Here is a 15,360-nt window from a genome sequence, read left to right as displayed (position 1 = left end):
GCAGCTGCCGCCGCTGTTGAGGGGAAAGCCGCTTTTTGTGTCATCGCGGGGCGGCGGTTCCCGCTGGTCTTCCCGTTTCCCTGGGTCTTCCGCCGGCAAGCGGTTTCATTATGCGTATCAGATCGGCAAGAGGGACACCACACATTAGCCGTCCCACATTGCCTCTTTATATGACCCGCGATGCCACACCGATAGCAGCGTAGTGCAGGTCTTCTCGACGAGTGAGGTCCTTTTCCACTTTGCAGGGGGGCAAGGGCGGCGAATACCTGCGACTGACTAGCCTGCAGTCCCTGAGTAATACTTTCCCCTACCTTTCGAATAGCGTCAACCAATAGCGCTTGCGAGCCTATCGGTATCCGCGACAATCGATCAAGAGCCTCTTCTATAGTCCAGGTACTGGGCAGCGTATTTAGAACATTTCGAGAGGTTTGATTACAATTTTGAAGGGCGCATTGTTTAAGAATAGGGCCTTTGAGATATTCGGGTAACCCAGCTACCTGTATAGCTGCGGCAACCCTATCAATAAATGTTCCAAACGCTTCGTCTCGCCCTTGCTTGATGGACATATAGGAGGGCATTCCTCCAGGCTCCCTAATTTGGTCCAGTGCTCTCCTAGCTAGCGTCATGGTCGCTTTTGCCTTATCCGGCCCCATTAGGGCCTGGGCCTCCAAGCGATTGTATGCACCGACCCCCAAAAGCTCCTCCAGCGTGACCCCGTATAATGGATCTCCGGGCTGACGCTGCACCGCGACTGCCTCCTGACAAGCTGAATGCCAATGGGCATTAAACAGCAGGATCTGATGCTGCGTCAGTATTAGTTTCATGATATTACGAATATCGCCGGGGAGCAACACGTTAGTGGACCACAGATAGTCTAACATCTGTTTCGTTGGCTCCCCACGTATTCCTGACTCATTTACCGTGGCACGCAATTGGGTCAGTATTTTCCAGTCCAGATTTGTCATAGTAACAGTTATCTGGCCCTGGGCGTCTGGTGGAGAGTACACCACGGGGAAGGCGCCTACAAGCTCTGTCGCTGCCCCCACATCACCTTCACGTAACGCCTCCCCTGCTATTTTCGCCCAGAGTCCTGCTCTCTCCGACCCCCCTGATTCGAGTCGCATATCTTTCAAAAATGGATTCTTATTTCTCCCCTCGCCTGCCGCCTCTCCCTCGGGAGTTTCCAGGGGTAGAGGAGGTGCACTGGGTCGTGCCCCCTCTCCCCATCCCCCGGGTGCCTTCATGGTGAATTGTTGGACCGACGGAGGGAGGGGGTACGGATTGGCCTCTTCATCCGCCCTCAACGTTTTGCCCAGCCGCTCTGTTGCAGCGGCTGCTACTTTCTGTTCTACCCGATGTATTGTTAAAGCATTCGTAACAGCCCGCCACGGTTTTGCCAGCTTCTTAGCCGTCTTATTCTCACTAATCATTTCCTCAAACAATATATCACCAAACTTACGCCACTCATCCTCCTCAAACAATGTGTCAGGGTTAATAAAGCAGCCCTTCGCCACCCCATAGGCCACTAACCCCTGTAATTCTTTATGACAATCTATATCTGGCGTCTTACGCTTTTCTAAAAAGCACTTAAGTAAATTAATTGCCGCTTGTTTCTCCATGCTTACTCACGGTGCCGTTGCCCCCGTGCAAAGCGTGTCTTACGCTTTTCTAAAAAGCACTTAAGTAAATCTATTGCCGCTTGTTTCTCCATGCTTACTCACGGTGCCGTTGCCCCCGTACAAAGCTTCCGTTCGCGGCGTTCCGGCGGGACCCGCTATGGGTTCGTCCCGGGCGCTCTTCCCGAGTCGTCTTCTGCTCGCCCCAATCTTATGTTCCGCGGATTCCGGGTTACGTAGTCAGAACCGGCTTTCCCCTTGTACTCCGTCGCCTAATACCGGCTTACTCGTTTCGGGTCCTCGTCCAGCAAGGGTCCCTGTTCGGGCGCCATTTGTTGTCGACGGAGGGAAGACACAAACGCTCAATATGAGTGTTAAGTATGCTTCAGCTTTAATGGATAGCTCAATTGTCTTTTATCGTGTACAGGATAATTAGCTCATACATATTGCAAAAGCCAAGCTCCTTATTGGTAAGCGTCATCTACTGCCCTATCTGTTAGTTCCGCATTCTTCTATCCGCTAGTTCCCCTTTCTAATCTAACTATAACTCCCAGGGCAGTATGCCCTCTACTATCATTGTTTCTAATTGCCTGGGATTTCTCACAAGAGTTCCCAGACAAGCTGCCTGGGATTTCTCACAAGAGTTCCCAGACAAGCCTTGCGTACGTGCCTTTGCTCTTGTTTTTCTAGACCAGCTGGGTGCGGTAATCCGCCATTTCCTTATCTTGCAGCTGCATGATATCAATGTGATTACGCGCAGCGAGCCAGTCCTCAACATGGACTCACTGCAGTGCATCCCCAGTGGTGCCAGTGCACTCTCTGGACTCACTGAAGTGCATTCTCAGTGGTTCCAGTGCACTCTGTGGACTCACTGCAGTGCATCCCCAGTGGTGCCAGTGCGCTCTCTGGACTCACTGCAGTGCATCCCCAGTGGTGCCAGTGCACTCTCTCGAGTCACTGCACTGCATCCCCAGTGCTGCCAGTGCACTCTCTGGACTCACTGCACTGCATCCCCAGTGGTGCCAGTGCACTCTCTGGACTCACAGCAGTGCATCCCCAGTGGTGCCAGTGCACTCTCTGGACTCACTGCACTGCATCCCCAGTGGTGCCACTGCACTCTCTGGACTCACTGCAGTGCATCCCCAGTGGTGCCAGTGCACTCTCTGGACTCACTGCAGTGCATCTCCACTGCTGCCAGTGCACTCTCTGGACTCACAGCAGTGCATCCCCAGTGGTGCCAGTGCACTCTCTGGACTCACTGCACTGCATCCCCAGTGGTGCCAATGCACTCTCTGGACTCACTGCACTGCATCCCCAGTGGTGCCAGTGCACTCTCTGGACTCACTGCACTGCATCCCAAGTGGTGCCAGTGCACTCTCTGGACTCACTGCAGTGCATCCCCAGTGGTGCCAGTGCACTCTCTCGAATCACTGCACTACATCCCCAGTGGTGCCAGTGCGCTCACTGGACTCACTGTACTGCATCATCAGTGGTGCCAGTGCACTCTCTGGAGTGACTGCAGTGCATCCCCAGTGGTGCCAGTGCACTCTCTGGACTCACTGTACTGCATTCCCAGTGGTGCTAGTGCACTCTCTGGACTCACTGCAGTGCATCCCCAGTGGTGCCAGTGCACTCTTTGGACTCACTGAAGTGCATTCTCAGTGGTGCCAGTGCACTCTCTGGACTCACTGCACTGCATCCCCAGTGGTGGCAGTGCACTCTCTGGACTCACTGAAGTGCATTCTCAGTGGTGCCAGTGCACTCTCTGGACTCACTGCACTGCATCCCCAGTGGTGCCAGTACACTCACTGGACTCACTGCACTGCATCCCCAGTGGTGCCAGTGCACTCTCTGGACTCACTGCACTGCATCCCCAGTGGTGCCAGTGCACTCTCTGGACTCACTGCAGTGCATCCCCAGTGGTGCCAGTGCAATCTCTGGACTCACTGCACTGCATCCCCAGTGGTGCCAGTGCAATCTCTGGACTCACTGCACTGCATCCCCAGTGGTGCCAGTGCACACTCTGGACTCACTGCACTGCATCCCCAGTGGTGCCAGTTCACTCTCTGGACTCACTGCACTGCAACCCCAGTGTTGCCAGTGCACTCTCTGGACTCACTGCACTGCATCCCCAGTATTGCCAGTGCACTCTCTGGACTCACTGCACTGCATCCCCAGTGGTGCCAGTGCACTCTCTGGACTCACTTCAGTGCATCCCCAGTGGTGCCAGAGCACTCTCTGGACTCACTGCACTGCATCCCCAGTGGTGCCAGTGCACTCTCTGGACTCACTGCACTGCAGCCCCAGTGGTGCCAGTGCACTCTCTGGACTCACTGCACTGCATCCCCAGTATTGCCAGTGCACTCTCTGGACTCACTGCACTGCATCCCCAGTGGTGCCAGTGCACACTCTGGACTCACTGCACTGCATCCCCAGTGCTGCCAGTGCACTCTCTGGACTCACTGCACTGCATCCCCAGTGGTGCCACTGCACTCTCTGGACTCACTGAACTGCATGTCCAGTGCTGCCAGTGCACTCTCTGGACTCACTGCACTGCATCCCCAGTGGTGCCAATGCACTCACTGGACTCACTGCAGTGCATTCCCTCTGGTGCCAGTGCACTCTCTGGACTCACTGCACTGCATCCCCAGTGGTGCCAGTGCACTCTCTGGACTCACTGCAGTGCATCCCCAGTGGTGCCAGTGCACTCTCTGGACTCACTGCAGTGCATCACCAGTGGTGCCAGTGCACTCTCTGGACTCACTGCAGTGCATCCCCAGTGGTGCCAGTGCACTCTCTGGACTCACTGCACTGCATCCCCAGTGGTGCCAGTGCACTCTCTGGACTCACTGCACTGCATCCCCAGTGGTGCCAGAGCACTCTCTGGACTCACTGCACTGCATCCTCTGTGCTGCCAGTGCACTCTCTGGACTCACTGCACTGCATCCCCAGTGGTGCCAATGCACTCTCTGGACTCACTGTACTGCATCCCCAGTGGAGCGCGTGCACTCTCTGGACTCACTGAAGTGCATCCCCAGTGGTGCCAGTGCACTCTCTGGACTCACTGCACTGCATCCCCAGTGGTGCTAGTGCACTCTGTGGACTCACTGCAGTGCATCCCCAGTGGTGCCAGTGCACTCTCTGGACTCACTGAAGGGCATCCTCAGTGGTGGCAGTGCACTCTCTGGACTCACTGCAGTGCATCCCCAATGGTGCCAGTACACTCTCTGGACTCACTGCACTGCATCCCCAGTGGTGCCAGTGCACTCTCTGGACTCACTGCACTGCATCCCCAGTGGTGCCAGTGCACTCTCTGGACTCACTGCACTGCATCCCCAGTGGTGCCAGAGCACTCTCTGGACTCACTGCAGTGCATCCCCAGTGGTGCCAGTGCACTCTCTGGACTCACTGCACTGCATCCCCAGTGGTGACAGTGCACTCTCTGGACTCACTGCAGTGCATCCCCAGTGGTGCCAGTGCACTCTCTGGACTCACTGCAGTGCATCCCCAGTGGTGCCACTGCACTCTCTGGACTCACTGCAGTGCATCCCCAGTGGTGCCAGTGCACTCTCTGGACTCCCGGTACCGCATCCCCAGTGGTGCCAGTGCACTCTCTGGACTCACTGCAGTGCATCCCCTTGGTGCCAGTGTGTTGAGGACTGGCTCGCTGCGCGTGGTCACATTGATCTCGTGCAGCTGCAGGGTGGGGAGGTGGCGGATTGCCGCACCCAGCTGGTCTAGAGGAGCAAGAGCAAAGGCACGTACGCAAGGCTTGTCCGGGAACTCTTGCGAGAAATCCCAGGCAGTTAGAACCAATGACAGTAGAGGGCATACTGCCCTTGGAGTTATAGTTAGACTAGAAAAGGGAACTAGCGGCTAAAAGAATGCGGAACTAACCGGTAGGGCAGGAGATTACGCTAACCAATAAGGAGCTTGGCTTTTGCAATATGTATGAGCTAATTATCCTGTACACGATAAAAGAAAATTGAGCTATCCATTAAAGCTGAAGCATACTTAACACTCATATTGAGCGTTTGTGTCTTCCCTCCGTCGACAACAAATGGCGCCCGAACAGGGACCCTTGCTGGACGAGGACCCGAAACGAGTAAGCCGGTCTTAGGTGACGGAGAAAAAGGGAAAGCCGGTTCTGACTACGTAACCCGGATTCCGCGGAACACAAGATTGGGGCGAGCAGAAGGCGACTCGGGAAGAGCGCCCGGGACGAACCCATAGTGGGTCCCGCCGGAACGCCGCGAACAGAAGCTTTACACGGGGGCAACGGCACCGTAAGTAAGAATGGAGAAACAAGCGGCAGTTGATTTACTTAAGTGCTTTTTAGAAAAGCGTAAGACACCAGATATAGATTGTTATAAAGAGTTACCGGGGTTTCAAGAGTTGTGAAACATTACTCAACAATGGAGACGCCGGACGAGACGCAGTCTAAAAACTTTGGGGAGTGACTGTGATGACCAGGTCGAACTCTGGGGTCCTGCCGAAAGATTCTTTTCGGCGGCACTTGTGCCTGGAGTGGCGGTAGCCCATGCTATGGCTAGCCTTGGGAAACTAGCTTGTTGGACTGTAAAACAAGCAAATGTGACTACGCAGATACTCACAGAAATGGCCCAGGACCTGGATAGCCTGCGACACGCTGTATTACAGAACAGAGCGGCGATTGATTTTCTACTGCTGGCACAGGGCCACGGGTGTGAAGAGCTCGAAGGAATGTGCTGTTTTAATCTCTCGGACCATGGCGAGTCAATCCACGAGCAGCTGAAATGGCTGAGAGACCACACCAAGAAGATAGTGGTCCAGAATAATTGGCTTGATGAACTATTTGCGAGTTGGTTTGGGAACATGGGAGGCTGGATATTGGGTCTCATAAAAGAAGGGCTACGCTTACTGCTAATAATCGCACTAATCATAGTAGCGGCGCGAGTAATATTTAGTTGTCTAACAAAAAGGCTCGAGCAACTAACTAATAAGGTTTTTCTAGCACAAAATAAAAACGGGGGAATTGTTGAGGACTGGCTCGCTGCGCGTGGTCACATTGATCTCGTGCAGCTGCAGGGTGGGGAGGTGGCGGATTGCCGCACCCAGCTGGTCTAGAGGAGCAAGAGCAAAGGCACGTACGCAAGGCTTGTCCGGGAACTCTTGCGAGAAATCCCAGGCAGTTAGAACCAATGACAGTAGAGGGCATACTGCCCTTGGAGTTATAGTTAGACTAGAAAAGGGAACTAGCGGCTAAAAGAATGCGGAACTAACCGGTAGGGCAGGAGATTACGCTAACCAATAAGGAGCTTGGCTTTTGCAATATGTATGAGCTAATTATCCTGTACACGATAAAAGACAATTGAGCTATCCATTAAAGCTGAAGCATACTTAACACTCATATTGAGCGTTTGTGTCTTCCCTCCGTCGACAACACCAGTGCACTCTCTGGACTCACTGCACTGCATCCCCAGTGGTGCCAGTGCACTCTCTGGACTCACTGCACTGCATCCCCAGTGGTGCCAGCGCACTCTCTGGACTCACTGCACTGCATCCCCAGTGGTGCCAGTGCACTCTCTGGACTCACTGCAGTGCATCCCCAGTGGTGCCAGTGCACTCTCTGGACTCACTGCACTGCATCCCCAGTGGTACCAGTGCACTCTGTGGACTCACTGCAGTGCATCCCCAGTGGTGCCAGTGCACTCTCTGGACTCACTGCACTGCATCCCCAGTGGTGCCAATGCACTCTCTGGACTCACTGCACTGCATCCCCAGTGGTGCCAGTGCACTCTCTGGACTCACTGAAGTGCATCCCCAGTGGTGCCAGTGCACTCTCTAGAGTCACTGCACTGCATCCCCAGTGGTGCTAGTGCCTTCTGTGGACTCACTGCAGTGCATCCCCAGTGGTGCCAGTGCACTCTCTGGACTCACTGAAGGGCATTCTCAGTGGTGCCAGTGCACTCTCTGGACTCACTGCAGTGCATCCCCAGTGGTGCCAGTACACTCACTGGACTGACTGCACTGCATCCCCAGTGGTGCCAGTGCACTCTCTGGACTCACCGCACCGCATCCCCAGTGGTGCCAGTGCACTCTCTGGAGTAACTGCAGTGCATCACCAGTGGTGCCAGTGCACTCTCTGGACTCACTGCACTGCATCCCAGTGGTGCCAGTGCACTCTCTGGACTCACTGCACTGCATCCCCAGTGGTGCCAGAGAACTCTCTGGACTCACTGCACTGCATCCCCAGTGGTGCCAGTGCACTCTCTGGACTCACTGCACTGCATCCCCAGTGGTGCCAGTGCACTCTCTGGACTCCCGGCAACGCATCCCCAGTGGTGCCAGTGCACTCTCTGGGCTCACTGCAGTGCATCCCCAGTGGTGCCAGTGCACTCTCTTGACTCACTGCACTGCATCCCCAGTGGTGCCAGTGCACTCACTGGATTCACTGCACTGCATTCCCAGTGGTGCTAGTTCACTCTCTGGACTCACTGCAGTGCATCCCCAGTGGTGCCAGTGCACTCTCTGGACTCACTGAAGTGCATTCTCAGTGGTGCCAGTGCACTCTGTGGACTCACTGCAGTGCATCCCCAGTGGTGCCAGTGCGCTCTCTGGACTCACTGCAGTGCATCCCCAGTGGTGCCAGTGCACTCTCTGGACTCACTGCAGTGCATCCCCACTGGTGCCAGTGCACTCACTGGATTCACTGCACTACATTCCCAGTGGTGCTAGTTCACTCTCTGGACTCACTGCAGTGCATCCCCAGTGGTGCTAGTGCACTCTTTGGACTCACTGAAGTGCATTCTCAGTGGTGACAGTGCACTCTCTGGACTCACTGCAGTGCATCCCCAGTGGTGCCAGTACACTCTCTGGACTCACTGCACTGCATCCCCAGTGGTGCTAGTGCACTCTGTGGACTCAATGCAGTGCATCCCCAGTGGTGCCAGTGCACTCTCTGGACTCACTGAAGGGCATTCTCAGTGGTGCCAGTGCACTCTCTGGACTCACTGCAGTGCATCACCAGTGGTGCCAGTGCACTCTCTGGACTCACTGCACCGCATCCCCAGTGGTGCCAGTGCACTCTCTGGAGTAACTGCAGTGCATCACCAGTGGTGCCAGTGCACTCTCTGGACTCACTGCAGTGCATCCCCAGTGGTGCCAGTGCACTCTCTGGACTCACTGCACTGCATCCCCAGTGGTGCCAGAGTACTCTCTGGACTCACTGCACTGCATCCCCAGTGCTGCCTGTGCACTCTCTGGACTCACTGCACTGCATCCCCAGTGGTGCCACTGCACTCTCTGGACTCACTGCACTGCATCCCCAGTGGTGCCAGTGCACTCCCTGCACTCACTGCACTGCATCCCCAGTGGTGCCAGTGCACTCACTGGACTCACTGCAGTGCATTCCCTCTGGTGCCAGTGCACTCTCTGGACTCACTGCAGTGCATCCCCAGTGGTGCCAGTGCACTCTCTTGACTCACTGCAGTGCATCGCCAGTGGTGCCAGTGCACTCTCTGGACTCACTGCACTGCATCCCCAGTGGTGCCAGTGCACTCTCTGGACTCACTGAAGTGCATCCCCCGTGGTGCCAGTGCGATCTCTGGACTCACTGCACTGCATTCCCAGTGGTGCCAGTGCACACTCTGGACTCACTGCACTGCATACCCAGTGGTGCCAGAGCACTCTCTGGACTCACTGCACTGCATCCCCAGTGGAGCCAGTGCACTCTCTGGACTCACTGCACTGCATCCCCAGTGGTGCCAGTGCACTCTGTGGACTCACTGCAGTGCATCCCCAGTGGAGCCCGTGCACTCTCTGGACTCACTGAAGTGCATCCCCAGTGGTGCCAGTGCACTCTCTGGACTCACTGCACTGCATCCCCAGTGGTGCCAGTGCACTCTCTGGACTCACTGCAGTGCATCCCCAGTGGTGCCAGTGCACTCTCTGGACTCACTGAAGTTCATTCTCAGTGGTGCCAGTGCACTCTCTGGACTCACTGCAGTGCATCCCCAGTGGTGCCAGTACACTCACTGGACTGACTGCACTGCATCCCCAGTGGTGCTAGTGCAGTCTCTGCACTCACTGCACTGCATCGCCAGTGGTGCCAGAGCACTCTCTGGACTCACTGCAGTGCATCCCCAGTGGTGCCAGTGCACTCTCTGGACTCACTGTACTGCATCCCCAGTGGTGCCAGTGCACTCTGTGGACTCACTGCTGTGCATCCCCATTGGTGCCAGTGCACTCTCTGGACTCACTGCACTGCATCCCCAGTGGTGCCAGTGCACTCTCTGGACTCACTGCACTGCATCCCCAGTGGTGCAAGTGCACTCTCTGGACTCACTGCAGTGCATCCCAAGTGGTGCCAATGCACTCTCTGGACTCACTGCAGTGCATCCCCAGTGGTGCCAGTACACTCACTGGACTTACTGCACTGCATCCCCAGTGGTGCCAGTGCAGTCTCTGCACTCACTGAAGTGCATCCCCAGTGGTGCCAGTGAACTCTCTGGACTCACTGCAGTGCGTCCCCAGTGGTGCCAGTGCACTCTCTGGACTCACTGCACTGCATCCCCAGTGGTGCCAGTGCACTCTCTGGAGTAACTGCACTGCATCCCCAGTGGTGCCAGTGCACTTTCTGGACTCACTGCACTGCATCTCCAATGGTGCCAGTGCACTCTCTGGACTCACTGCACTGCATCCCCAGTGGAGCCAGTGCACTCTCTGGACTCACTGCACTGCATCCCCAGTGGTGCCAGAGTACTCTCTGGACTCACTGCACTGCATCCCCAGTGCTGCCTGTGCACTCTCTGGACTCACTGCACTGCATCCCCAGTGGTGCCACTGCACTCTCTGGACTCACTGCACTGCATCCCCAGTGGTGCCAGTGCACTCCCTGCACTCACTGCACTGCATCCCCAGTGGTGCCAGTGCACTCACTGGACTCACTGCAGTGCATTCCCTCTGGTGCCAGTGCACTCTCTGGACTCACTGCAGTGCATCCCCAGTGGTGCCAGTGCACTCTCTTGACTCACTGCAGTGCATCGCCAGTGGTGCCAGTGCACTCTCTGGACTCACTGCACTGCATCCCCAGTGGTGCCAGTGCACTCTCTGGACTCACTGAAGTGCATCCCCCGTGGTGCCAGTGCGATCTCTGGACTCACTGCACTGCATTCCCAGTGGTGCCAGTGCACACTCTGGACTCACTGCACTGCATACCCAGTGGTGCCAGAGCACTCTCTGGACTCACTGCACTGCATCCCCAGTGGAGCCAGTGCACTCTCTGGACTCACTGCACTGCATCCCCAGTGGTGCCAGTGCACTCTGTGGACTCACTGCAGTGCATCCCCAGTGGAGCCCGTGCACTCTCTGGACTCACTGAAGTGCATCCCCAGTGGTGCCAGTGCACTCTCTGGACTCACTGCACTGCATCCCCAGTGGTGCCAGTGCACTCTCTGGACTCACTGCAGTGCATCCCCAGTGGTGCCAGTGCACTCTCTGGACTCACTGAAGTTCATTCTCAGTGGTGCCAGTGCACTCTCTGGACTCACTGCAGTGCATCCCCAGTGGTGCCAGTACACTCACTGGACTGACTGCACTGCATCCCCAGTGGTGCTAGTGCAGTCTCTGCACTCACTGCACTGCATCGCCAGTGGTGCCAGAGCACTCTCTGGACTCACTGCAGTGCATCCCCAGTGGTGCCAGTGCACTCTCTGGACTCACTGTACTGCATCCCCAGTGGTGCCAGTGCACTCTGTGGACTCACTGCTGTGCATCCCCATTGGTGCCAGTGCACTCTCTGGACTCACTGCACTGCATCCCCAGTGGTGCCAGTGCACTCTCTGGACTCACTGCACTGCATCCCCAGTGGTGCAAGTGCACTCTCTGGACTCACTGCAGTGCATCCCAAGTGGTGCCAATGCACTCTCTGGACTCACTGCAGTGCATCCCCAGTGGTGCCAGTACACTCACTGGACTTACTGCACTGCATCCCCAGTGGTGCCAGTGCAGTCTCTGCACTCACTGAAGTGCATCCCCAGTGGTGCCAGTGAACTCTCTGGACTCACTGCAGTGCGTCCCCAGTGGTGCCAGTGCACTCTCTGGACTCACTGCACTGCATCCCCAGTGGTGCCAGTGCACTCTCTGGAGTAACTGCACTGCATCCCCAGTGGTGCCAGTGCACTTTCTGGACTCACTGCACTGCATCTCCAATGGTGCCAGTGCACTCTCTGGACTCACTGCACTGCATCCCCAGTGGAGCCAGTGCACTCTCTGGACTCACTGAAGTGCATCCCCATTGGTGCCAGTGCACTCTCTGGACTCACTGCACTGCATCCCCAGTGGTGCCAGAGTACTCTCTGGACTCACTGCACTGCATCCCCAGTGCTGCCTGTGCACTCTCTGGACTCACTGCAGTGCATCCCCAGTGGTGCCACTGCACTCTATGGACTCACTGCACTGCATCCCCAGTGGTGCCAGTGCACTCCCTGCACTCACTGCACTGCATCCCCAGTGGTGCCAGTGCACTCACTGGACTCACTGCAGTGCATTCCCTCTGGTGCCAGTGCACTCTCTGGACTCACTGCAGTGCATCCCCAGTGGTGCCAGTGCACTCTCTTGACTCACTGCAGTGCATCGCCAGTGGTGCCAGTGCACTCTCTGGACTCACTGCACTGCATCCCCAGTGGTGCCAGTGCACTCTCTGGACTCACTGAAGTGCATCCCCCGTGGTGCCAGTGCGATCTCTGGACTCACTGCACTGCATTCCCAGTGGTGCCAGTGCACACTCTGGACTCACTGCACTGCATACCCAGTGGTGCCAGAGCACTCTCTGGACTCACTGCACTGCATCCCCAGTGGAGCCAGTGCACTCTCTGGACTCACTGCACTGCATCCCCAGTGGTGCCAGTGCACTCTGTGGACTCACTGCAGTGCATCCCCAGTGGAGCCCGTGCACTCTCTGGACTCACTGAAGTGCATCCCCAGTGGTGCCAGTGCACTCTCTGGACTCACTGCACTGCATCCCCAGTGGTGCCAGTGCACTCTCTGGACTCACTGCAGTGCATCCCCAGTGGTGCCAGTGCACTCTCTGGACTCACTGAAGTGCATTCTCAGTGGTGCCAGTGCACTCTCTGGACTCACTGCAGTGCATCCCCAGTGGTGCCAGTACACTCACTGGACTGACTGCACTGCATCCCCAGTGGTGCTAGTGCAGTCTCTGGACTCACTGCACTGCATCCCCAGTGGTGCCAGTGCACTCTGTGGACTCACTGCTGTGCATCCCCATTGGTGCCAGTGCACTCTCTGGACTCACTGCACTGCATCCCCAGTGGTGCCAGTGCACTCTCTGGACTCACTGCACTGCATCCCCAGTGGTGCAAGTGCACTCTCTGGACTCACTGCAGTGCATCCCAAGTGGTGCCAATGCACTCTCTGGACTCACTGCAGTGCATCCCCAGTGGTGCCAGTACACTCACTGGACTTACTGCACTGCATCCCCAGTGGTGCCAGTGCAGTCTCTGCACTCACTGAAGTGCATCCCCAGTGGTGCCAGTGAACTCTCTGGACTCACTGCAGTGCGTCCCCAGTGGTGCCAGTGCACTCTCTGGACTCACTGCACTGCATCCCCAGTGGTGCCAGTGCACTCTCTGGACTCACTGCACTGCATCCCCAGTGGTGCCAGTGCACTTTCTGGACTCACTGCACTGCATCTCCAATGGTGCCAGTGCACTCTCTGGACTCACTGCACTGCATCCCCAGTGGAGCCAGTGCACTCTCTGGACTCACTGAAGTGCATCCCCATTGGTGCCAGTGCACTCTCTGGACTCACTGCACTGCATCCCCAGTGGTGCTAGTGCAGTCTCTGCACTCACTGCACTGCATCGCCAGTGGTGCCAGAGCACTCTCTGGACTCACTGCAGTGCATCCCCAGTGGTGCAAGTGCACTCTCTGGACTCACTGCAGTGCATCCCAAGTGGTGCCAATGCACTCTCTGGACTCACTGCAGTGCATCCCCAGTGGTGCCAGTACACTCACTGGACTTACTGCACTGCATCCCCAGTGGTGCCAGTGCAGTCTCTGCACTCACTGAAGTGCATCCCCAGTGGTGCCAGTGAACTCTCTGGACTCACTGCAGTGCGTCCCCAGTGGTGCCAGTGCACTCTCTGGACTCACTGCACTGCATCCCCAGTGGTGCCAGTGCACTCACTGGACTCACTATACTGCATCACCAGTGGTGCCAGTGCACTCTCTGGACTCACTGCACTGCATCCCCAGTGTTGCCAGTGCATTCACTGGACTCACTGTACTGCATCTCCAGTGGTGCCAGTGCACTCTCTGGACTCACTGCAGTGCATCCCCAGTGGTGCCAGTGCACTCTCTGGACTCACTGAAGTGCATTCTCAGTGGTGCCAGTGCACTCTGTGGACTCACTGCAGTGCATCCCCAGTGGTGCCAATGCGCTCTCTGGACTCACTGCAGTGCATCCCCAGTGGTGCCAGTGCACTCTCTGGACTCACTGCACTGCATCCCCAGTGCTGCCAGTGCACTCTGTGGACTCACTGCACTGCATCCCCAGTGGTGCCAGTGCACTCTCTGGACTCACTGCACTGCATCCCCAGTGGTGCCAGTGCACTCTCTGGACTCACTGCACTGCATCCCCAGTGGTGACAGTGCACTCTCTGGACTCACTGCACTGCATCCCCAGTGGTACCAGTGCACACTGTGGACTCACTGCAGTGCATCCCCAGTGCTGCCAGTGCACTCTCTGGACTCACTGCAGTGCATCCCCAGTGGTGCCAATGCACTCTCTGGACTCACTGCACTGCATCCCCAGTGGTGCCAGTGCACTCTCTGGACTCACTGCACTGCATCCCCAGTGGTGCCAGTGCACTCTCTGGACTCACTGCACTGCATCCCCAGTGGTGCCAGTGCACTCTCTGGACGCACTGCACTGCATACCCAGTGGTGCCAGTGCACTCTCTGGACTCACTGCACTGCATCCCAAGTGGTGCCAGTGCACTCTCTGGAGTCACTGCACTGCATCCCCAGTGGTGCCAGTGCACTCTCTGGAGTCACTGCACTACATCCCCAGTGGTGCCAGTGCACTCACTGGACTCACTGTACTGCATCATCAGTGGTGCCAGTGCACTCTCTGGACTCACTGCAGTGCATCCCCAGTGGTGCCAGTGCACTCTCTGGACTCACTGCACTGCATCCCCAGTGGTGCCAGTGCACTCTCTGGACTCACTGCACTGCATCCCCAGTGGTGCAAGTGCACTCTCTGGACTCACTGCAGTGCATCCCAAGTGGTGCCAATGCACTCTCTGGACTCACTGCAGTGCATCCCCAGTGGTGCCAGTACACTCACTGGACTCACTGCAGTGCATCCCCAGTGGTGCCAGTACACTCACTGGACTTACTGCACTGCATCCCCAGTGGTGCCAGTGCAGTCTCTGCACTCACTGAAGTGCATCCCCAGTGGTGCCAGTGAACTCTCTGGACTCACTGCAGTGCGTCCCCAGTGGTGCCAGTGCACTCTCTGGACTCACTGCACTGCATCCCCAGTGGTGCCAGTGCACTCACTGGACTCACTATACTGCATCACCAGTGGTGCCAGTGCACTCTCTGGACTCACTGCACTGCATCCCCAGTGTTGCCAGTGCATTCACTGGACTCACTGTACTGCATCTCCAGTGGTGCCAGTGCACTCTCTGGACTCACTGCAGTGCATCCCCAGTGGTGCCAGTGCACTCTCTGGACTCAC

This window comes from Anser brachyrhynchus (assembly GCF_964034855.1).
Source record: "Anser brachyrhynchus genome assembly, contig: SCAFFOLD_87, whole genome shotgun sequence".
Lineage (NCBI taxonomy): Eukaryota > Metazoa > Chordata > Aves > Anseriformes > Anatidae > Anser > Anser brachyrhynchus.
Note: the sequence above shows the minus strand (reverse complement) of the source record.